The sequence below is a fragment of the Tyto alba genome, unplaced genomic scaffold, assembly GCF_018691265.1.
Source record: "Tyto alba isolate M040663 unplaced genomic scaffold, T.alba_DEE_v4.0 Super-Scaffold_32, whole genome shotgun sequence".
Lineage (NCBI taxonomy): Eukaryota > Metazoa > Chordata > Aves > Strigiformes > Tytonidae > Tyto > Tyto alba.
In genome coordinates this window covers 1,564,653-1,587,048 of record NW_024881307.1, presented here as the reverse complement: position 1 = coordinate 1,587,048, position 22,396 = coordinate 1,564,653, and the positions used below count along the sequence as shown (strand labels likewise).

At 53.1% G+C, this 22,396-nt stretch overlaps 1 protein-coding gene across 4 annotated transcripts in view; it reads left to right on the top strand.

The window, feature by feature from the left end:
- The first annotated feature begins 14,200 nt into the window (after positions 1-14,200).
- Positions 14,201-22,396, top strand: part of CDON (cell adhesion associated, oncogene regulated) — a 55,571-nt gene continuing 47,375 nt past the window's right edge. The window contains exons 1-2 of one of the 4 annotated variants that reach the window (XM_042800440.1): positions 14,251-14,314; positions 14,701-14,749. The gene's annotated coding sequence lies outside the window, so the exon portion shown is untranslated. Of the gene's footprint in view, positions 14,315-14,441; positions 14,750-22,396 lie in introns of those variants that run through there. The other 3 variants (XM_042800441.1, XM_042800442.1, XM_032992440.2) reach the window with 3 other exon arrangements.

Here is a 22,396-nt window from a genome sequence, read left to right as displayed (position 1 = left end):
TGCCGTCCCTCGGGCTCCTCGCAGCATCCTGGGCGCGGGATTTGGGCTGCGGAGCTACGGGGGGGGGGGGGGGGGGGGGGGGGGATGTGGGATGGAGGATTCCGTGTGTGGAGGGGTTAGGATGTAGCTGGAGGATACGGGATGAAGGATTTAGGATGCAGATATGGGCTGTAGGATTTAGGATGTGGATGGAGGATGCAGACGTGAGCCGTAGGGCTTAGGATGCAGGATTTAGGGTGCAGATGCAGGACACCGGAGAGGGGCTGCAGAAGCAGGATTTGGGATGCAGAAGCAGGATTTGGGATGCAGGAGGGACACAGGAGGGAGGATTTAGGCAACAAACACAGGTTCCCGGGTGGAGGATACAGGATTTTGGGCGCAGGACACAGGATTGGGGATGTAGAAGTGGGGTGGAAGATTTAGGATACAGGATGGGGGGATGGAGGATTGAGGATGTGGATGTGGGCTGGTGGGGGCAGGATGGAGGATTTAGGATGCAGATTCAGGGTCCCAGATACAGGGCAGGACCGGGATGCAGGACACAGGTGAGGGGCTGCAGCAGCAGGATTTTGGGTGCAGATGCAGATGTGGGGTGCAGGAGACAGCATGAGATGAAAGAACAGATTCGAGATTTCGGATGCAGGTGCAGGACAGAGGATGTGTGATGCAGATGCAGGACATGGGATGCAGAAGCTGAATTGAGGGTGCAGGTGTGGGACATAGGGGATGCAGATGCAGGACAGGGGATGCAGAAGCAGAATTTAGGATGCAGAAGCAGAATTTAGGATGCAGATGGAGGATTTAGGGTACAGACACACGTGGGATATAGGATGGGGCGGGGTGGAGAATGCAGGACATGGAATGCAGAAGCAGCATTTAGGGTGCAGATATGGGATGGAGGTGCAGGAGAAGGGATGGTCCAGCCCCAGAGCATGACAGCACCAGCCTGGCCGTGCAGGGGGATCTTGCAGCACCTCTGGAGCTGGGGCCTGAGCGCAACAAGCCGGGAAATGCAGCTTTCCAAGGCAAAATTACAGCTTTCAAATCCCATACAGGGATTTCGCTGCTCGTCCCCCATCTGGGAGGCAGAGCCCAGCCGCGTGGCCACATCTGCCCACCAGATGTGCCGGGGCGGCAATTCGGGGAGGGGAACGGAGCCCCCGCGGGTGGGGAAGCCTCCCCCAGCCCCCTGCTGCACAGCCAGTTTGGGAACGCCGCTCTCCCGTCTCCCACCTGCTCTGAGGCAGTGCCGGCGGGGACCGGGACCGGGCTGGATGGAAGGACTGGATGGGGCCAATCTGGCCTCACAAATTATTTTCGTTGCAATTAAGCTTTTGTCGCAGGCTGGAGGCGGGGGTGATGGGGACGAGGCACAGCCAGGATGCATCTATAGGGTTCACAGCCCAGTGTGGCCCAGCAAGGAGCCTGGGCTGGGCTTGCACAGGGACTCGGGGTGGGGTGGGGGTCCCTGGGGAGGCCAGTCAGACCATAAGGATTTGTTAGTGGCCTCGGGGTGCTGGCAGCAGGACGGGGGCGCTGATGCAGGGTTTGGGGTGCAGGCGCAGGGCGTGGGACAGTGCAGGAGGCGGGTGCAGGTGGAGGATGCGGGATGAAGGGTGCAGATGCAGGACACGGGGTGCAGGATGGGGGCTGCAGATGCAGGACTCAGGAGGCAAGAGGTGGGGTGCAGGGTGCAGCTCCAGGGAGCGAGAGCTGGGATGCACGGTGCGAGACGTGGGGTTTGGGGTGCAGGTGGAGGATTTGAGCTGCAGGATGAAGATCCGGGGGGCAGGCGTGGGATACAGGTGCAGGATGCAGATGTGGGATGCAAAAGCAAGATGCAGTTGCAGCATGCCAGAAGTGGGATGCATGGTGCGTGTGAAGGGTGCAAGATGCAGACGTGCGATGCAGATGCAGCTCCGGGATGGCAAGGCACTGCTGTGAGCAGAGAAAAATGGCAGAAACATTTCCCCATCTGTTTTTTAGGGGCACGTTTAGCATTTTCCCACCAACATCAGCCTTTTGGGGACTGGCAGTCCAACAGGTTTGCTTCTTGCAGAAGCATTTCTATTTTCCAAACTTGTGCTCGGTGTTCCCAGGACAGCAAATATTAAGAAAAAACCCAAGGCCAGAGCAATTCCATCTGAAAACACCCAAAAATCCAGCATTTCCCTTCCTAAACCAGCGTCTCCCTCCTTTCTCCTCATCATTTCCCACTGTGGAGGGGCTGGATATTTAGCTCAGGAGATGTTTTTGCTCTTGCAAAACCATTGCAGCGGCCTTGGGAAGGCCGCCACGTTAATAAAAGCAAAAATGCAGAGGAGTCTGTTAAGGGAACTCTTGCAAAAACTCCTTCCATAAAACATTACGGGCAGTGTCAGCTTTTTGTTTGGACTTTTTTTTCCCCTCTTATTTCACCAGGCACCTGAATTTTGCAGGTCGAGTGCCTGGAGGATGGTGTGAGTTGGGTTTTTGCAGCAGGTTTGGCCTCTGGATCCTCCTGTCAGTGGCAGGGAGGGGTTTTGCAGGGGAAACCTGGAATTTGGAGGTTAAAACTGGAATTTGCAGGTTAAAACCTGCAAGTGTCCCACAAAATTGGGGGATTGGCACCACAGATGCAGCCTGGCAGTAAGGCCGAGGCCACGGGTGAGAGGCCCCATCGGTGCCTCTCTCCCAGCAGGCAGGAGAGGGAGGAAAATGCTTTAAAAAGGTAAAAAAAAAAGCTCCAAACCAGGGAGGCTGAGGTCATTTTTTTGGCGAGGAAGTTGGCTCCTTTGAAATGCCTCCGGGTCGGGTTTAATATCAGCAGAAACATTCTTAGGCAGGGCGGGGAGAAAGCGCTGCTCTCGCCATTGAGTGGACCCCAAAAAAGCCCTGAAAAAAAAAAAAAAAAACAAAAAAAACCAAACAAACACCCCCCAAACCACCCCCCTTTGCTGCTTTGCAAACCCCAGGCATGGAGCAAGCTGAGCATTGTTGGGGGAGAAGAGTGAAACCAGCCTGTGAAGGGGAAAAAATACCCCCTAGGAGCTAGGATCTGAACCTTTAAGCAGCTTTCGAGCGTCATTTGGCCCCTGCCAGGAATATGGGGCTGTGAAGAAGTAGAAAGCGAGGGGGCCTGGCAGGGAAAATGTAATTTTCCCCCTTGCCCTGGAGGGTTTTATCTTGTTGCTTCATTCCCTCCTTGATTTAGCATCATCTCTCGGGCTCAGCACCCACCACCACCCACCTTGGGCAAAGGGACCCAGGTGCAAGGACAAGAAACTGCTGGAAAATGTATCAAAAAGGGGGGCAAAATTTATATTGATTGCATCTGCCGTGCTTTGCTTGGAGGGCTGAGAAGCTCAGGGGCCTTCTGGTGCCTTGCCACGAGCCCTCGGCCGCCCTGAGAAGCTGTTCTGGCTTTTCTAACGATTTAGCACATTAGGAGGGTTATGGTTTGGCCATGTTTATTTTGCTAAACCCCACAAACCCATAATAGAGCTTGGGGGGGGGGGTAGAGAAGGAGGAGGCGGGGAGATGCGCTGGAAGGTTATTAAAAAAACAAAAGGGAAAAAAAAAAAAGAAAAAAGAAAAACATGACAGAAAACAGCAGCTGAAGAGGGAAAATGAGTTTGGGATTGCAGGGAGGCTCTGCATCTGCAGAGCAGCTGCGGGCGGCAGGGACGCGGCGGGTTGTGGGGATGCTGCACCTTGCTGGGGATGTGCACCCCGCCAAAATAAAGGTGAGGGGAGAAAAAAAAAAAAAAAAAAATGGGCAGGAAGGTTGGAGGGGGAAAAAAAAAAAGCATTTGGAGGGTTTCTGGTCCCCGCTGAGAGGGAGGAGCAAGGCGATGCTCTGGCTGGGGAAGGGGATTTCTCCTCTGTGCTTGCACATTCCTCCCGTCAGCAATATTTACACGACGGCACCAGGAGAAATCCCAGGTCGGCTGGGCCACCTCCTGCCAGTTATCGTGGCCCCACAGCACCTCACTGCTTAATCCTAGTTTTTTCTCCCTGACCCCTTTGGTGGGGTCCCGTCTGTACCCTCTAGTTGCAGTCCTCCCTATGCAAAAGTCCTGCTCATGACCCTCCGGGGCGCTCCCCAAAATATTGCCCTGCACTTTTAGGTGTCCCTGCCTCCGGCTTTTAGAGGGGCAGGGCTGCTGGGGAGGGTGCTACCTGCCCCTCTGGGGTGCAGGGTTTGGGGTGGACTCTGCGCCGCGGGGTTGCTTCCACCTCCAGGCAGCGCTGGAAAGCCCCGGCAGCGACATCTCCTCCTGGCAACAGGCGTTTTTGCAGGGAGCAGGGGTGCTTGCAGGATGCCAGGAGGTTTTTCAGCACGCAGGGACGTTTGCGGCGCGCGTGGATGCTCGCAGCACGGGGAGGGGGGGGGGATGTTGGCAGAGAGCAGGGATGTTTGCAGCACAGGTGGACGGGGTGAAGCTGCTTTGCAGGAGCTGGGGGACACCCGCAGCGCGTTGTCAGCCTTTCCGTGCCTCAGTTTCCCCCCGAGAGCCTGTTGGTTTGCTCAGGGCTGGGAAACCCGGCTGCGCCGCGGCAGCTTGGCTGGTGGCTTCGCATTCGGCACTTGGAGGGCGGCCAGGGGGGAGCACTGGGGCCTGCTGCTCACCAGATGTGATAAGGAAAGGTTTGGCTGAGGCTGGAAAATTAAGGAAAAAGTCGGGGGTGGGGGGTCGGAGTGAGAAGAAATAAAAAAAAAAAAAAAAGGCAAAAGCAAAGCAAATTCCTTGGCGCATCAAAGCGAAATGCTTGTGGAGTGAACGCGTGGCCTTGCATCCAGCCATCCGTCTTGATAAGGGGCTCTGGGGAGGAGGGAGGAGGAGGAGGAAGAGGAGGAGGAGGAGGTGGAGGAGGGAGGTGAGACGATGCCGGGGACCAGCCAGCAATTGCGCTTCATTGCAAGAAACCCATCAGACTTCCCGCCACCGGGTGACAAGGGGACGGCGAGCTGCCTTGCCTTAGTTTCCCCACCCTGTGCATGCACCAAGGTGAGGGAAAGGGGTTAAAACCATGCGGGTAAAATGCCTTGGAGGGGTTAAACGGGGTGATTTTTCTGCCAGGTTTTATCCAAAACATATGTTTTCGCCACTATTCAAGTTATCTGGGATATTTCCTGCGTGTTTGCTCCTATGGCAACTGGCCCAGCATAAAAGACCTATTTACTGGGCCCGGGGATAAGGAACAGCCATATGGTGTCAATTTTGAAGGCACTCCATCCCCTCCGCCTGTCTCCAGTTCTCCTTCCATCGTGGTCTTGGCCCCTCAAGGGGTGTCCACCACGAGCTGGGTCCAGCTGGGGTTGAAGACGGGCACTGTTGGCGAGGTGATATGGTGGGCTGGGCTTGGGAAGCTCAGAGAAGGTGGTGATGGGCTGCAGCAGTGGTCTGAGGTCCTTCAGGAGGGTAGGGGTGGAGAGAAGGTACCTGCAGCATCAGTCTGGGGTTCTTCAGGAGATAGGGGTGGAGAGATGGTACCTACATCACTCTGAAGTCCATTAGGGAGATAGCAGTGGAGACAAGATACCTGCAACATTGATCAGAGATCCATCAGGAAGATAAGGATGGAGACAAGATACCTGCAACATTGATCAGAGATCCATCAGGAAGATAAGGATGGAGACAAGATACCTGCAACATTGATCAGAGATCCATCAGGAAGATAAGGATGGAGACAAGGAATCTAAAACGTTGGTTTGAGGTCTAGCCAGGACACTGGGCTGGAGATGGTGTTGGGGACAAGCTAAAGACAGCATGGATCTGAGGTCCAACCAGGAGATAAAGCTGGAAGCAGGGCTGGAGATAAGCTACCTACAGTGTAGGGTCAGGGTCGCTCCAGGAGATGGGGCTTGGGACAGGGCTGGAGATGAGCTAGCTGCAATGTTGATCGGGGGTCCACGCAGGAGCTGGGGCTGGAAACAGCAGGGAGAAGCTACCTACGGCAGCCTGAGGTTCACCTGGGAGGTAAGACTTGGACTAGGGCTGGAGATAAGCTACGTGCAACACCAGTCAGAGGTTCGTCCGGATCGTGGGGCCGGAGACACGACCAGGGAGCAGCTATCTACAACATCAGCCTGAGGTCCACCAGGAGACAAGGTTGGGGACCAGCTACCTGCACCATGGCTCCAAGGTCCGTCCAGGAGACAAGCTGCCTGCCATGGCATCCTGAGGTCCATCCGGGACACAGGGTTGGGGACAACCTGCAGCAAGGCTCAGCCCAGCTCTGGCCTGGGGCAGAAGGGTGCTGGGGAGGTCCTAGGGACCATGAGGACCTCTTATCACCCCAGAACCTGCCAAGGGGGTGCAGTGAGGTCTGTCCCACCCCCAGCAGGTCCAGGCTCCTCTTAGAGGTAACCCAAATGCCCTGAAGAACCCAAAAAATACTGCACGGGACCAGTCTTTGCTCCTTCCTAAAGACTGGGGCAATTTTTGGACCCAGAGCCAGAGCAGGTCTGCCCGGTTAAATGACCAGAATATAGGAAAATGGGGCAAAAATGTCCTCTAGTCTACTGTAAAAAAAAAAATGAAAAATAAAGAAAAAAGCGTATTTTCTAATAATTCTATTTCTTTTTGTTGTTGTCTCTGGGTGTTTGCTGCAGGGAGATGATAAAGCTGGGCAGGACCAGGCACAGCATGGGACAGGGGATTTGGGGAATGATTCACTCCCAAAGCCTCCTGCAGAGGTATTTCTGATGAAAAAAAGCCAAAATAGATTATTCTTTTAAGAAAAAAAAAACACAAGTTTTACAGAACTGACCCTTCCCACCAGCCTTACCATTTTTCTTTTTAATAAGAGTGAAAAAAAAAAAAAAAAAAAAAAAAGGCTTTCAGCCAAAATAAACCTTCACTACGAAAACGTGTGTTTGGGTCAAAAAGCCACTTTTCACCCAGGGAAAAATAAACCAACAAAAAAACCTGTCCGATCCTGAAGTGACGGGCTGGCAAAGCTCAGGGGGAGATATGTCTTCTCTGGAGCCAAGAGCTCTTCTCCCTCTCCTTCTTCTCTTTTCCTCCTCCTCTCCTCCTCCTCCTCTTCCTTCTTCTGCTTCTTCTCCTTCTCTTTCTCCTTGTCTTTGTCTTTCTCCTTGTCCTTCTCTTTGTCCTCCTTGTTATTCTCCTCATCCTCCTCCTTCTTCTCCTCTCTTTGTCCTTCTCCTCCTTCTCTTTTCCTCCCCTGTTGTCTCACCTTGTCTCTTCTCTCTTCATCTTCTCATCATCATCTCTTATCTTGCTTCTTCTCATCTCTTCTCTTCACCTTCATCTTCTCTTCCCAGGAGATGGGTGTCCCCACGCGTGCTTCAGCCTAAACACCCCTCCAGCCTTTGCGCCCACACATCTTGCCACCAGCTCCCAACCCGCTCCTGTCCCGTGCCTCAGTTTCCCCACCCCTACAAGCTCCTGCTGCGCTGCACAGCACATTCAGTAGCTGATGCCACCCAACACGACCTCCACCATCAAGGGTGGGGGGCACTAGGCAGCCCAGCTGGAACCTGCTGTCCCCTTCCAAAAGGGACCCCTCCAAACTTTCCCTCCCTGCAGATCCTCGGGTGTTGATGGGCGATGGGGGCAGCCCGGGGTGCTGGGCTGGTGCCATGAGGGGAGGGGGATGGCGAGATGAGGTGTCTGCTGGGGACAGAATGGGGTGATGGGGACCAGGGTGAGCTGCCCAGTGGGGACTGGGACAAGGTACCTGCTGGGGATTGGGACCAGGACAAGGTGATGGGGACTGGGATGAGGGACCTGCTGGGGACAGGGGGATGGGACCAGGACCAGGTGATGGGGACTGGGATGAGGGACCTGCTGGGGATGGGACCAGGACAAGGTGATGGGGACTGGGATGAGGGACCTGCTGGGGATGGGACCAGGACAAGGTGATGGGGACTGGGATGAGGGACCTGCTGGGGACAGGGGGATGGGACCAGGACAAGGTGATGGGGACTGGGATGAGGGACCTGCTGGGGACAGGGGGATGGGACCAGGACAAGGTGATGGGGACTGGGATGAGGGACCTGCTGGGGATGGGACCAGGACAAGGTGATGGGGACTGGGATGAGGGACCTGCTGGGGACAGGGGGATGGGACCAGGACAAGGTGATGGGGACTGGGATGAGGGACCTGCTGGGGATGAGACCAGGACAAGGTGATGGGGACTGGGCTGAGGGACCTGCTGGGGATGGGACCAGGACAAGGTGATGGGGACTGGGCTGAGGGACCTGCTGGGGATGGGACCAGGACAAGGTGATGGGGACTGGGATGAGGGACCTGCTGGGGATGGGACCAGGACAAGGTGATGGGGACTGGGATGAGGGACCTGCTGGGGACAGGGGGATGGGACCAGGACAAGGTGATGGGGACTGGGATGAGGGACCTGCTGGGGACAGGGGGATGGGACCAGGACAAGGCGATGGGGACTGGGCTGAGGGACCTGCTGGGGATGGGACCAGGACAAGGTGATGGGGACTGGGATGAGGGACCTGCTGGGGACAGGGGGATGGGACCAGGACAAGGTGATGGGGACTGGGATGAGGGACCTGCTGGGGATGAGACCAGGACAAGGTGATGGGGACTGGGCTGAGGGACCTGCTGGGGATGGGACCAGGACAAGGTGATGGGGACTGGGCTGAGGGACCTGCTGGGGATGGGACCAGGACAAGGTGATGGGGACTGGGATGAGGGACCTGCTGGGGACAGGGGGATGGGACCAGGACAAGGTACCTGCTGGGGACGGGATGACGATAACTGGGATGAGGTCCCTGTTGGGAATGGGGTGATGGGAATGATGATGAGGAGGAAACTTCTGAGGATGGGCTGATGGGACCAGGACAAGGTACCTGTTGAGCATGGGGAGATGGGAACTGGGGTGAGCTACCTGCTGAGGACAGAGCAAGGGGGACCAGGACATGGAACCCCCTGGAGCCCAGCGCGGGGTGACAGTGACAGATCCACGGCGACGGGGAGCATCCCCATCCTTCAGCGACCCCACACCATCCCCGAGCCACGCACCCCCAGCCCCAAACCCGCAGCGGGGGAGGAGAAGACCGCGGTCCCCACCGTGCTCAGCACCCCCCAAAGACGTTGAGCGGTGCCGGGCGGCTCCCGCGGGGTTGGGAGCGCCGAGGGCCGGAGCGCGGGGAGCCGCCGGCTCAATGCCGGGGCCTCGCTCCCACGGGTGGATGAAAGGCTCCCTGTCCAAACGGCATTAGACGCGCCGCGAAGGCTCATTCCCGATCGGTCACGCTCCGAGGCGCAGCTGCAAAAACCCCCTCCGGGAGCCCGGGGATGCTCCGGGGGCTTTGTTCGGAGCGGCCCCACTTCCCCCGGGGAACCGTGACAAGACGATGGGATTACAGGGCGGGAGAAAAAATTAAAAAATTAAAAAAAAAAAAAAAAAAAAAAATCACCCTCACTGCGATCACGCCGGCACAGAGAAACAAAAGAGACTCCCTGTGCTCTCACCCTGTGAGCAACAGCCTCGTCTGCTGCATGTCCGTCCTCGACGGTCCCCAGGGATGTTTGGGGAAGGGGCACCAGGAGGGTCTGAGGGTCCCCAAGGAGGGAGAGTGGCTTTTTGGGGGTGTCCCCCCCATTTCTGCTCCCAAATTCCAGCAGTGAGCGAGCAAGTGAAAGGAGGGAAACCTTGCAAGAAAGCAAACCTTATAAGGAGGAAAAACCTTGCGAGGAAGGAGACCTTGTGAGGAAGGAAACCTTGCAAGGAGGAAAGCCTTGCAAGGAAGGAAACTTTGCAAGGGGAAAAACTTTGCAGGGAAGGAAACCTTGCAAGGAGGAAAGCCTTGTGAGGAGGAAAACATTGCGAGGAAGAAAATGTTGCAAGGAAGGAAACCTTGTGAGGAGGAAGCCTGGCGAGGAAGATGTTGCGAAGAGGAAAACCTTGCGAGGAAGGAAACTCTGTGAAGATCCGGAAGACCTTGCAAGAGGAAGAAACCTTGTAAGGAGGAAACCTTGCAAGGAAGGAAATTTTGCAAGAGGAAAAAGCTTGTGAGGAAGAAACCTTGTGAGGAGGAAACCTTGTGAGGAAGGAAACTGCAATGAGGAAAACCTTGCGAGGAAGGAAATCTTCTGAGGAAGGAAATCTTGTGAGGAGGAAAACCTTGCGAGGAAGGAAAACCTTGTGAGGAGGAAAAGCTTGTGAGGAAGGAAACCTTGTGAAGAAGGAAACTTTGCAATGAGGAAAACTTTGCAAGGAAGAAAATCTTCTGAGGAAGGAAATCTTGTGAGGAAGGAAAACCTTGTGAGGAGGAAAACCTTGCAAGGAAGGAAAACTTTGTGAGGAGGAAAAGCTTGTGAGGAAGGAAACCTTGCAAGAGGAAAAAGCTTGTGAGGAAGAAACCTTGTGAGGAGGAAACCTTGCGAAGAAGGAAACTTTGCAATGAGGAAAACTTTGCAAGGAAGAAAATCTTCTGAGGAAGGAAATCTTGTGAGGAAGGAAAACCCTGCGAGGAGGAAAACCTTGCAAGGAAGGAAATTTTCTGAGGAAGGAAACCTTGCGAGGCGACAAACCTTGCAAGAGGAAAAACCTTGTGAGGAAGGAAACCTCGCGAGGAGGAAACTTTGCGAGGATGAAAACCTTGCCAGGAAAGAAATCTTGAGAGGACGGAAACCTTGCAAGAGGAAAAACCTTGTGAGGAGGAAACCCTGCACATCGCAGCCAGCCGCCCTGCAGCGGGGCCGGCCAGAACCCCAGCACGGTTTTGCTGCGGCGAGGTTAATTGGGTTAGCGTGCCGCTAAAGGGCGTAGCTTGTCCAGGCGCCTGCTCCCTAATGAGCATCTCATTTGAGTCTATGCAAAATAGCAGGGAGCATGGAGACATGCTAATTAAAGTGATTGCTGTACTCTAATTAAGCAGCAATTCCCCCTCCCCAAGATGGGATTCTCATGCAAATAGCACCCGAGGAGGGGGTTTAGAAGGGAAAAAAAACACCCCGAAAATTGCGTGGGGAGGAAACGTGATTTGGCAGCATCCCCACTCTGCGGAGGACCATCGTTATAATCTCGATTTTGATTATTTTTTACCTCAAAAAAAAACAGGCTTGGCCATCGTGCTGCTGCACTGACAGAGATCCTCAAGCCCTCGGCTTTTCTGGTGGCTGACACAAATCAAGCGATTTAACTCGCTGACTGAGCCAACCTTGCTTTTGATTTGTTTTGGGGCGTTTTCTTCAGATTATGAGATTTCTAATCCACCACAGAATTTTCTATACTTTATTTTCTTTATTTTTTTCCCTTTTACACTTGTGGAAATAATGACGTCCTACAGGAAACCTCCTGAGGGATAAAATTAGGGCTGGTAAACACAGGCCTGTGGAGCCCATTGGTTTTGCAGGTTTGTCCAAAACGCAAGAAACTTTGTTCCAACTTGTTGTTTGTTCCTTTTTTTTTTTTTTTTAAAAAAAAAAAAAGCCCATTTCTCATTTATTTTTAAATATAGGAGCTGTGTTTCTTTCCGGCCCGCTCCACGTGCTGCTGAAGTCTTTCCATGCAAAACCCAAGTTGGAATAAATCCCTTTCCAGCTCAGCCCTCAGCCACCATGTGCAGATGTGAGCAAAATTTAGCAAATTCCGAAAAAAAAAAAAAAAGAGGCATTTTGGGTGTACCTTGGGCCTGTCGGAAAGGGCCAAGGGTTTGGGTGCAGTATGAGGCCATAATGAGACAGTTTGCTGGTTTTAATCCCGCAGATTATGTCTAATGCGGGGCAATTTTGCAAGCTGTTAATATTAAATTACACTGCAAATGACGGGAGCTTCCCCGATGCTTAACGTGATCTCGCTGCGGTTTGCAGCTGGACACCATCCAAGCCTCCATAAACCCACTTTTTTTGCTGGTTTTCAGCCCCATCTCACCCGAGCAGGGGTTTCTCAGTGGGAGAAGAAGCACGGAGCAGGTGTGCAGTGTGCAGGAGCGTTTCCAGCCTTCTGGAAAAAGAAGGAGCCGCTCTCCCGCTCCTGCGCCGCTCCGGCTGTACAATGGGTTGCAGGAGGCCCGGAGCTCCGCTTTGCAACTCCAGCTCTCCACCCCGTTGCAAGAGGCTGGGGAACCTCCTTGGTGCAAGAGGGGGTCCTGTTAGTGGGCCCTTTGGGGTGCAAATGAGCAGCCTGGGCATGGCAGCGACCTTTGCATGGGTGCATGAGGGAGGCTTGCGCGGTGCGCATGAGCGCATTCTCCACCGCTGTGGGCGAGCTGCCTGTGCATAGCTGCAAGGGTGCACGGTGGCTGCAAGGGGGCGTGGCGGCTGCAAGGGTGCATGGTGGGTGCAAGGGCACCTGGTGGGTGCGTGGGTGCATGGTGATTGCAAGCGCGCATGGTGGGTGCAAGGGCGCATGGCAGCTGTAAGGGTGCATGGTGGGTGCCTGGGTGCACAGTGATTGCAAGGACACACGGCAGGTGCAAGGGCACATGGTGGGTGCAAGGGTGCACAGCGGCTGTAAGGGTACGCAGTGATTGCAGTGGTGCATGGTGATTACAAGGGCGTGTGGTGGGTGCAAGGGCACACAGCGATTGCAAGGGTGCAGGGTGGGTGGAAACGTTCACGGTGGGTGCAAGGGTGCGTGGTGATTGCAAGCGTGCCCAGCGGGTGCACAGTGGGTGCAAGGGCGTGCGGCAGCTGTGAGGGTGCACAGTGTGTGCCTGGGTGCACAGCGGCTGGAAGGGCGCACGGCGGGTGCAAGGGCGCATGGCAATTGCAATAGCGCATGGCGATTGCAAGAGTGCACGGTGGGTGCAAAGGCAGGCGGTGGGTGCAAGGGCAGGTGGGTGCAAGGGCACACAGCGACTGCAATGCTGCATGGTGATTACAAGGGCGTGTGGTGGGTGCAAGGGCACACAGCAATTGCAAGGGTGCAGGGTGGGTGGAAACGTTCACGGTGGGTGCAAGGGTGCATGGTGATTGCAAGCGTGCCCAGCGGGTGCACAGTGGGTGCAAGGGCGTGCGGCAGCTGTGAGGGTGCACAGTGTGTGCCTGGGTGCACAGCGGCTGGAAGGGCGCACGGTGGGTGCAAGGGCGCATGGCGATTGCAATAGCGCATGGCGATTGCAAGAGTGCACGGTGGGTGCAAAGGCAGGCGGTGGGTGCAAGGGCAGGCGGTGGGTGCAAGGGCACGCAGTGGGTGCAAGGGCACGCGGTGGGTGCAAGGGCAGGCGGTGGGTGCAAGGGCACACAGCGACTGCAATGCTGCATGGTGATTACAAGGGCGTGTGGTGGGTGCAAGGGCACACAGCAATTGCAAGGGTGCAGGGTGGGTGGAAACGTTCATGGTGGGTGCGTGGTGATTGCAAGCGTGCACAGTGGGTGCAAGGGCGTGCGGCAGCTGTGAGGGTGCATAGTGTGTGCCTGGGTGCACAGCGGCTGGAAGGGCGCACGGTGGGTGCAAGGGCGCATGGCGATTGCAAGAGTGCACGGTGGGTGCAAAGGCAGGTGGTGGGTGCAAGGGCAGGCGGGGGGTGCAAGGGCAGGTGGGTGCAAGGGCACACAGCAACTGCAGTGCTGCATGGTGATTACAAGGGCGTGTGGTGGGTGCAAGGGCACACAGCGATTGCAAGGGTGCAGGGTGGGTGGAAACGTTCATGGTGGGTGTGTGGTGATTGCAAGCGTGCACAGTGGGTGCAAGGGCGTGCGGCAGCTGTGAGGGTGCACAGTGTGTGCCTGGGTGCACAGCGGCTGGAAGGGCACGCGGTGGGTGCAAGGGCAGGCGGTGGGTGCAAGGGCACACGGTGGGTGCAAGGGCACGTGGTGGGTGCAAGGGCAGGCGGTGGGTGCAAGGGCACACAGCGACTGCAATGCCGCATGGTGATTACAAGGGCGCACAGCGGGTGCCGGGGTGCACGGTGGGTGCCAGCACCCTCCTCGCGGGGTGCTGAGCCCCACGGCGGCGCGCGCACGTGCACCTTCCCCTCCCCGCCCCCCCCCATTCCCATTCCCCTTCCCCTCCCCCTTCCCTCCCCTCCCCGCCCTTTCTCCCCTTAAAGGGCCCGCAGCGCCGGGGCCGCCCGCAGCGCTCCGCTTCCCTCCCCGCCCTCCCCTCCGCCCCACCGTTGGTACGCTCCGCGGGGCGGGGAGTGGGCGGTGGCGGCACCTCCCACCCGGGGCGCCGCGGGGGGGGGGTGGGTGGGTGGGTGTGTGTGTGCGTGTGCTTGTGCGCGCGTGTATGTGTGTGTATGTGTGGGACGGGGGGGGGGGGGGGGGAGCTCAGCGGCGCCGTTGGATGGCGGGTCCCGTCCGCCCCAGCCTGGAATGTCCTGGGGGGCCGCCGCCGAGCGGCACCGGCACCGGGGAGGGGGCGCGGCGGCTGCCGCCGAGAGGTAACGCGGCCGCTTCCCGCCGCTGTGAGGGGGCGCGTGGGCGCCGTGAGGGCGGAATGGCGGGGGGGGGGGGGGGGGGGGGGGGGGGGGGACGGACGGGACGGAGGGACGGACGGAGGGACGGACGACGACACACGGACACGCAGGTGGCGGCGGCTCTTGGCACCCCCGGTGGGGCGGCACCTGAGGGGGGGTCCCTGCCCGGCGGTGGGCGGGGAGCCCGACCCCCCCATCCCGCCCCGTGGAGCCGGAGGCAGGGCAGCACCGCAGGTTTGAAGCCGGGGCTCAGGCGCAGGGTTTATTCAAACCAGCTGACTTCGGGTTTTTTGTTTTTTTTTTTTTTTTTTTTTTTTTTTTGGTGTGTGTGCGCGCCCTCGGTCTGTGAGACTGAGCGGGAGGAGAGACTAAAACGGCGCCGATGTGGAGAGCGCTTTGGTGAGTTGGGGGGAAAAAAAAAAAAAAAAAAAAAAAAAATCTTCAGAGCGCAGTTTCACTCCTCAGCCTCCAGTCTGCTGTTGATTTACGGCTTTATTTCACAGGGAAAGTCGCCCTGACTCTGCTATATTTGTCATTAAAATGCCGCTCTGTTTGAAGCCGCCGCGGCGAGGCGGCAGGGGATGGACTTGGGGTCGCTTCTGGCCTCTTAACCGTTTTAAAATTGATAATCTCAGTGCTTGCTTTTAATCCGTAAAGCCACTTTCTCCGTGATTAGAGTGGTTAAAAGTCAGCCCCTAAAGCAAGAGGTGGTGTGTGATGCCTGAGGACTCCGGCTGTAAAGCATCGTGACATTTTAACCCTGTTCTTGGTGGTTTGTTTTTTTTTTTTTTTTTTTTTTTCCTTTTATTTTTTTGTATTAAGGCACTTCTATCCTTGAAGCTATCTGATTCTTGAATTTTAAATTATTTTTGCCTGCTTTGTCTGTTTCTTTGCCAGAAAAAAAATAATAATTACACAGTCACTGACTTCTAATGAAAGAACTTTCCAGTCAACTATTGCATGTTTTCAATATTGATGTTTTTAAACCAAAAGGAAAATGTTTTTCAGACGTGACACACAGCTTTCAACTGCTGGGCAGAAAACAGGCAATGTTTATTTTGCCTCTGCCTCGTAACTTTTTAAAGGATTGGAGAATGGGTAAATGTGATGGCTTTATGTAACTTTTTTTTTTTTTTTTTTTTTTTTTTTTTACTGCTTTCCCCAAATGATTTGCTGCATCTGTGTGCTAGGGGGTTTCGGAGAAGGAGTAGCTGCTCTGAGCCTGCGGCTGTAAAACTGTCAGCTCTGAAGGGGTGTTTACTCAGTGAGTTGTATCTTTCACACATGCACCAGAAATACAATTTACTAACCCAAACACCAGGGCTGTCACTCCACAGCCACTGGTCACTGAGGTGACTGGGAGCGTGTAAACTTTTATCCTCTGGGGTTTTGTTGTTCGTGGCCCGGCGTTTTCTTTGAAGGAAGCAGGTAACCCTTGTTGCGGTGGTGCTTAAAGCCGTGCTGCGCGGAGCCGCTTGGCTTTTCTGCTCCTCTCCCACAACTCCGGTGTTTTGACAGTTGTGATTTATGTGATGTACTGTCTGCATGTAACTTCTTTAAGGAGGAAAAGTGCTTTTGTAATAGTGGTTGCTGAGGGCAACGGCCCACTCCTTCGTGTCTCTATATTCCAAAAATTCTCAGCTCGAGTAGCAGTGAACGTTTCACGGCATGGCTTCTTAACGCTTTTCTCTTAAACTTGATATTATATACCCTAATTACAACCAGCATGCTTTTGTTCCAGCAAGCTAAAATAGGCAGCGAGTGCAGCTTGTGTGATTCAAATGCGTCGAAACCAAACCCTGCTTTTTTAAAGCCTGTCTTGTGGGGAAGGCTTGATAACAGAGCACTACTCCATTAAAAAGAAATAAACATTTTCCTTTAATCCCTTCTCCAAAACAGGAGGGAAGCCTCCAACTGGCTGGGTCTGCATCCCAGAAAAATCCACTGGCTTGCGAAGCAGCCGTAGAAACACATGACTGTTGCTCAAAACTATTTGGTTATTTAAAGCTGGACTCACAGATAGAGATACCAAGACTGGGTTACCTGCCTGCTTCATGTTAAAAAGTTTTTTTTTGTTGTTTTTTTTTTGTTTTGTTTTGTTTTGTTTGTTTTGTTTTTGTTTTGTTTTTTTTTTCTTCTCCTCTGAGGGGCAGGAAGTAAGATGGGAAGAGCTCTCTGGGTGAGGGATTAGTAACTCACCCAAGGATGAGCACAGTAGCTTTGTCCCTTGGATTAATGCGATTTACACCCTTAAGCTGCCCCGAGCACTTGTAAACAGCCGTGCTTGTGCATGCAAGGTGAAGTGCGAGCAGGCTGGGGGGCTGCTCCCGCCTTGACAAGCTCTAATACACCACAGAAAGCAGCTGGGAGCGAGTTTTTAATTTTTTTGCCATCCCTTGTGCAGTTTTGGTTATCTTTCCATCCTAGTGCAAGCGCTGAGGTTTGGTGGGACGCCAGGTCTGCCCGGTGCTCTTTGCCTACCAGCCCTTCTGGATGCTGGTGAGTGGTGTTTGGGCCAGGACTCCTGCCTGCTCCCTCTGCTGGGCAGCCTGGCTGGGATGCACTGGTACTAAACTTTGTGTTTCTTACCCCAAGACTGAGTTAAAAAACACGTGAGGAGAGGCCTAACTCTGCTACAGGGGCAAATCCCACCACCACTTTCATTATCTCAAGGTGTGCTGTAAGCCTATAAACTGAGGCTCCTGCTTACTTTGGCTCACTGGTGTGCCAGAGGAATAAGGCAGCTGTGCTCCAGCTTCAGGTGATGTCAGTTGAGGATTTTAACTGTCAGAGCTTAAAAATACACTGACTTGTTTAAAGACTGCTTCTGCAGATGTGGAAATTGTGAAGCAAAGCAATTGATTCGCTCGTGTGAGTGCGCAGCCGTCATCTCATAAATCCTCCCCTGCCTATCCCCGAGCAGACCTGCTTTGCCTAACAATGTCCCTGCTCGTACTGAGACCACTGAAATTAATTTGGTGGCTGCTTGAGATAAGACACTACCATTGAGTGCAAGACCAGCGCCAAAAAAATGAACTGGGAAGCGTGTGATGATTAAATCATTTTAGGAATAAAGCTGTTTTCTGAAGCGGTGCCTGATGCAGCCACACGTGTAACTAATTGCACGGCACAGTCGAGCAGCACCTTGTCCTGGTATTCCTCTTCTTGTGCTTCTTGGTGGTGTTGATGTGACTGATTGTGTGAAGGACCAGCTGCTTTGATTTCAACTTCCCTGGGAAGTTGATTGCAGGGCTGGGTGTGAGCAACAGTAGGTCACACAAACATGGGCAAAATGACATGAAAATGCGTTTTGTTTTGTGGAGCTCATTTGTCTTGGCTCCGGTCCTGTGACTGCCCTTCAGTCTGGGTGACAGCTGCAAATTTTGTTGCTGGTGAACTTGGTTCCAGTGAGGCTTTGGAACCTTTGGTTTAGTCCCGGAAGCCCCAAGTCTGAGCAAGTCTTCACCCACAAACCTGTTGAGATCTGGTATTTCAGATAACATTTGATATGGAATCGCTTTAATCAGCATGCTGCATGCAGCTCAGAAACCTGCTTAACGTCTTTTGTTAGGCAACATCTAATTTGTATGAATTTATTGATACTGTAAACTTGACCTTTATATGTAGATTCAGTTTTTTGTCTGCTGTTTTGCTTACAATCTGACTAGTGACTGGCTCCCTTCAGCTGAGTCATGCCGCTTTCCTACCTGCTCCAGTGTTTTTCTATCAGTTTGCTGGTTTTCCTCAGTGTTTCAGTGGGTCGGGGAGCTTCCGAGCTGATTCCTGTCTGCAGTTGGGGTGAGACTGATTGAAAATGCTGGCTTACAGACCTTAAAATCTTGTTAAAAACATTAAATCTTGTATCGAGAGGAATTGGTTGAATTTCCAGCTTGTCTCGCAATCCTGACTGTTAAAGCTGGCACATGGGGACCAAACTGTGTTCTCTGTACACTTTTTTTGCTATTTTGATCTACTTTGGTAACAGATAAGCTGGTGCTATGTCAGCTTTCTAGGCATATTCCCCTTCCTACTAGCTTGATGCTCTCCTGGTGGCCTCCCCAAGCAAGCCCCGGTTATTGTGTGTCCCGTTCTCCCACAGCATCATTTGCTCTGGGATAGTGTTTGTCCGTGTCAAATTCACCAAAACCCCTCTTTGCTGTATTACTTCAGCTAATGAGAGGTCTCCAGCTACCCAGAAATTGTTAGAATAGATAGTTTCCTCTGTGTGTGTGTGTGTATATATATATATATATATACACATAACTTTTCTCAGTTGTGTGTTCCAGTAATTTCCTTGGTAGATGGCTCAGTACAACTTCAGGGCTAAGTGTGTCATAGTTTTCCACTTAGTTTCCCCTCCTCGCTTCTCCCTTTCCGTTGCAGCTGATGATTCTCCAGTGACAGTTATCACTTTAGGGTAAAGTGCTTGTTCAGCCCTACGAGGGATTGAGCCTTGTGCATCCAGACCACCTGCCTTTTCCATTAAGCCCCTGCTTGCTCTTTCTATCCGAGAAATATCTTCTGTCTTTCAACAGGAGGGAAAATAATCATGCAAGGTGGGTTGTTTTCCCATTTCCCATACCTATGAGATGTCTTGGAGCTCTTTTAGCCAGGTGGGACTCTCTTTTTTTTTTTTTTTTTTATTATTTATTTTTATTATTTTTTTTTTCTTCTTTCCCCCCTCCCCAGCTCCTTGGGCGCAGTTTCACGTTACAGCTCAGTTAGTTGGAGGACTCGCTGCTGCAGGAGGTGGCAGGTATGTTCCTGCCTCTTCCTTGCTGTGGGAATCCAGCAGCGGAGCAGCCGCAGGGGAGTGACTCCAGCTAACCCTTCAAGGAAAAAAAAAAAAAAAAAAGCCCCAAACTTTCCACTGGATCTTGCCCCCACAGTTAGAGAGTTGCTAAATCTTCCACACCGATGACTGGGGAGGCCTCTGAGGGCTGGAGGGGTGTGTTGGAGGGGGGGTAATGGCCCCTTTTGGCAGCAGCCGGCTTTTAAATTGGCTTAGCTGTCTCATAAAACTGTGCTCTCAATGCTGCAGCTGAGCCAAGAGCTGGTTGCCTTGAGGGGGGGGGGGGGGGGGGGGGGAAGGGGAGGCCTTGCTGTTTCCCCCTCCATCTCTTGCCCCCTGCCTTTCACCAGAAATTAAACCAGTTCAGCTCACTAAAACGGCAGGGATGGGGAAAAAAAAAAAAAAAAAAAAAATCCCCCTAAACCCTGAGCAAGATAAGCCAGCTTGGTTGAAATATTTTCTTCCAGCTTGGCAGCTGGGGGACGTGCCAAAAGCAGCAGTGGGGGGGAGCCGAGTGTGCTGGGGGAAGGAGGCCATCCCTTTTGGCAGCGGCCGGCTTTCGGTTCGGCTTAGCTGTAAGGTGAAACCGCACCCTCGGCCTCACCTGTCTGTCTGATCATGCCTTTGATTTATACCCTGGGTTTTGCTGTTTAGTTTTCCCCGCAGACTTCAACCATTGTATCTGATAATGAACGGAGCGGTTGAGCCTTATTTGTTTAATTCAAAGGCAAGTTTAATATTTCCTACCTTGCAGTCGTACAAAGCCCGCCTGCCTCACAGGCCTTGGGTTTCCTTGCAGCAAACCCATAAAACACCAAAGTATGCTAGAGGAGGGAAAAGTGCTCCTGCTGTGAGCAGCCCCTCGTTGAAAAACGGGCTCTCTGAAGGAGAAAAGCAGAGGGGCTGGGCACTACTGGGTTACATTTTTTGGGGGGGTTGGGGGTGTTTTGCCTAATAAATGCTCGTTCCACCTTGCCTTCTGCATCCTAGGCTGCCAGCTCTGGTCAGAGGTGAGCTGTGGAGATCTTCTCTACCCTCCTTTAATCTCAGATGAAGGAACGGCGGTTCGTGAATGCCTCTGTAATTGCTCTGTGTCGTCTGCTGAAGTGCTGAAGGTCAGATAGATGCTGGAGATGTCCTTCCTCTTGGAGAGCATCGTTGTATTTTGTGTAGACACCTTGTGTCCAAGTGGCAGCCTGCTCTAGCTGGAGACACTCTTGTTCCTGCAAGGGGATGGTACCGGGGGTTTTTCTTTCCCAATCCTCACCGAGTAAGCCAAACCATTTATCTGGCTAAAAGGCCTCACTCTAAAGAATCTTAAAAGAAATTATATTGTTTTTACATGCCAGTTGAGGAGGTGACCCCCAGGTGACTGTTTCTCTTGTGAGGACAAGTCCCATCTGGGGAGCTGCAGCAAGGAAAGAGGACAGTTAGCATGGCCCCTTCTGAAACAAACTGAAGACGATTCTTCTGAGTTGAAATCCTGTACTTGCTTCCAGTTTGACCCAAGCTAGGTTTTCCCAAGTAAGGTTACTGTAATCAGGTGGTATTTTCTCAGTTTTTAATTTCCTTTTTTTGCTGCTTGTTTGCTAAGAGATGATAGATCGGCCCAAATAAGGGTATGAGAAAGGCTGGTGATTTTCAGGAGGATCCACAGACAGTCAGTGCATGACTTGTTGCCTTTATCTCTGAGATCAGGAGATGCCTTTGCAGTGATGGATTAATCCACTCTTGAGTGAATAATATAACCGAGAACAAGTAGGAGCCAGCGCTCCAAACAGATGATTTGTTTAATATGTGTATGCCTCTCCTCCCCGCCTCCCCCCTTTGAAAAGCTTCTTTCTTCACTGTTTCATTCAGCCTGCCTGCTGAAATCTTAAAACAACCTGCGTGTGCCCCAGCCCCCCCCGGTACCGAAGCAGGGATGAGGATGGGGCTGTGCCAAAGGCCTCCCTCCGGTCCCAGGTGGATGAGATGTTAAACCCTGGCTCTGCCAAAACTGGGGGGAGGCTGGGGTTGGGGAGGGTTCTCGCAGGCTGCTCTGGCCATGACATCACCCATCTGCATGTACTCCTTACCCTAGTTAGAAGTGTTGATGCTGGCGCTGGCACCTGCTGGGGGGTGAGCTTGCAGCGCTCTGTTCTCTCGGTGGCAAGGACTGCACCCCAGCACAAGGCAGCGTGCTCTGTGTCCAGCAAAAAAGCTGTCTACAGGAGCTCGAAAATTGAGGTTGGGCGAATGAACTTGTTGGGGACAAGGAGGTGGCACTTAGAAGTAGAAATATGATGTTTAGGAAGATGGTTTTGTGGCAGGGTGGATCTGCCTGCCCTCCCGGCTGGTACCTCGTCTACAGATCCGCAGCCTTTTGAGCTCACTGGGGTTGTTCTGGAGCCATGCACCGGAGGTCTCACAGTGACATGTGGACAGTTCTTGTCCTACACAGTCAGATACGAGGTTGGGGAGTTGCTCAACTTTGGCAATGGAATTCATGTAGTTAAATATTATCATCCCTATGGATATACTGGAGTAACACTGGCAGCTCGTAAACTGTGTATTGTCACTTTTAACGTCCTTGCACACATCAAGGGTGGATAGATACTGTTGATAGGATCAAAGAGACTGTGAGATGCAATGGCTGTAGGTGTCTGTGTGGGTCTTCCCTCTGCTCAGGACCCCCGAGTCTGTTGCAGATTTATTCGCTTGCTGGCAAAACCTCTGATAGGTCAAGTTGGTGAAACTCCTCAGCTTTGGTTTTCCTGAGTTTCGTGAGAGCTGGTATTCTTGCATCGATCCAATCCCCTTGGGGTGTGGAATCGGAAGCGCCAGTGACAGCTTTCAGCTGTATTTTGGAGAATTTCTGTGCTGTGGGGGGCAGAGATAAGATCTTTAAAACAGCATTTCCCCCTTTGGAGAATGAGTTTTGCTGGTGTTGGCTGTACATAATTTCTGGTAGCTGAAGAGTTTTGCTGTGTAATGTTCCAACTCCATGTAGATGAAATGTATTGCGGAGTCAAACTAAACAATAGCATGTGGTTTTCCTTTGTTCCCCCCCCTTCCCTGTGATAAGAGCTCACAAAAGTGAATTATGGCTACGTGTGCGTACGCTCAAGTGTAGGCTAGATTTTCATAAAGCTTGCTGAAGGCTGTTACTTCTGAGGAACTATTTCACGTTTGCAATAGCTTCAGGAAATCTCTTTGTTTCTCGAGAGCCTTTTTAGAAGGTACGTTTTGGTGTAGCACTCGGATCCTTGTTG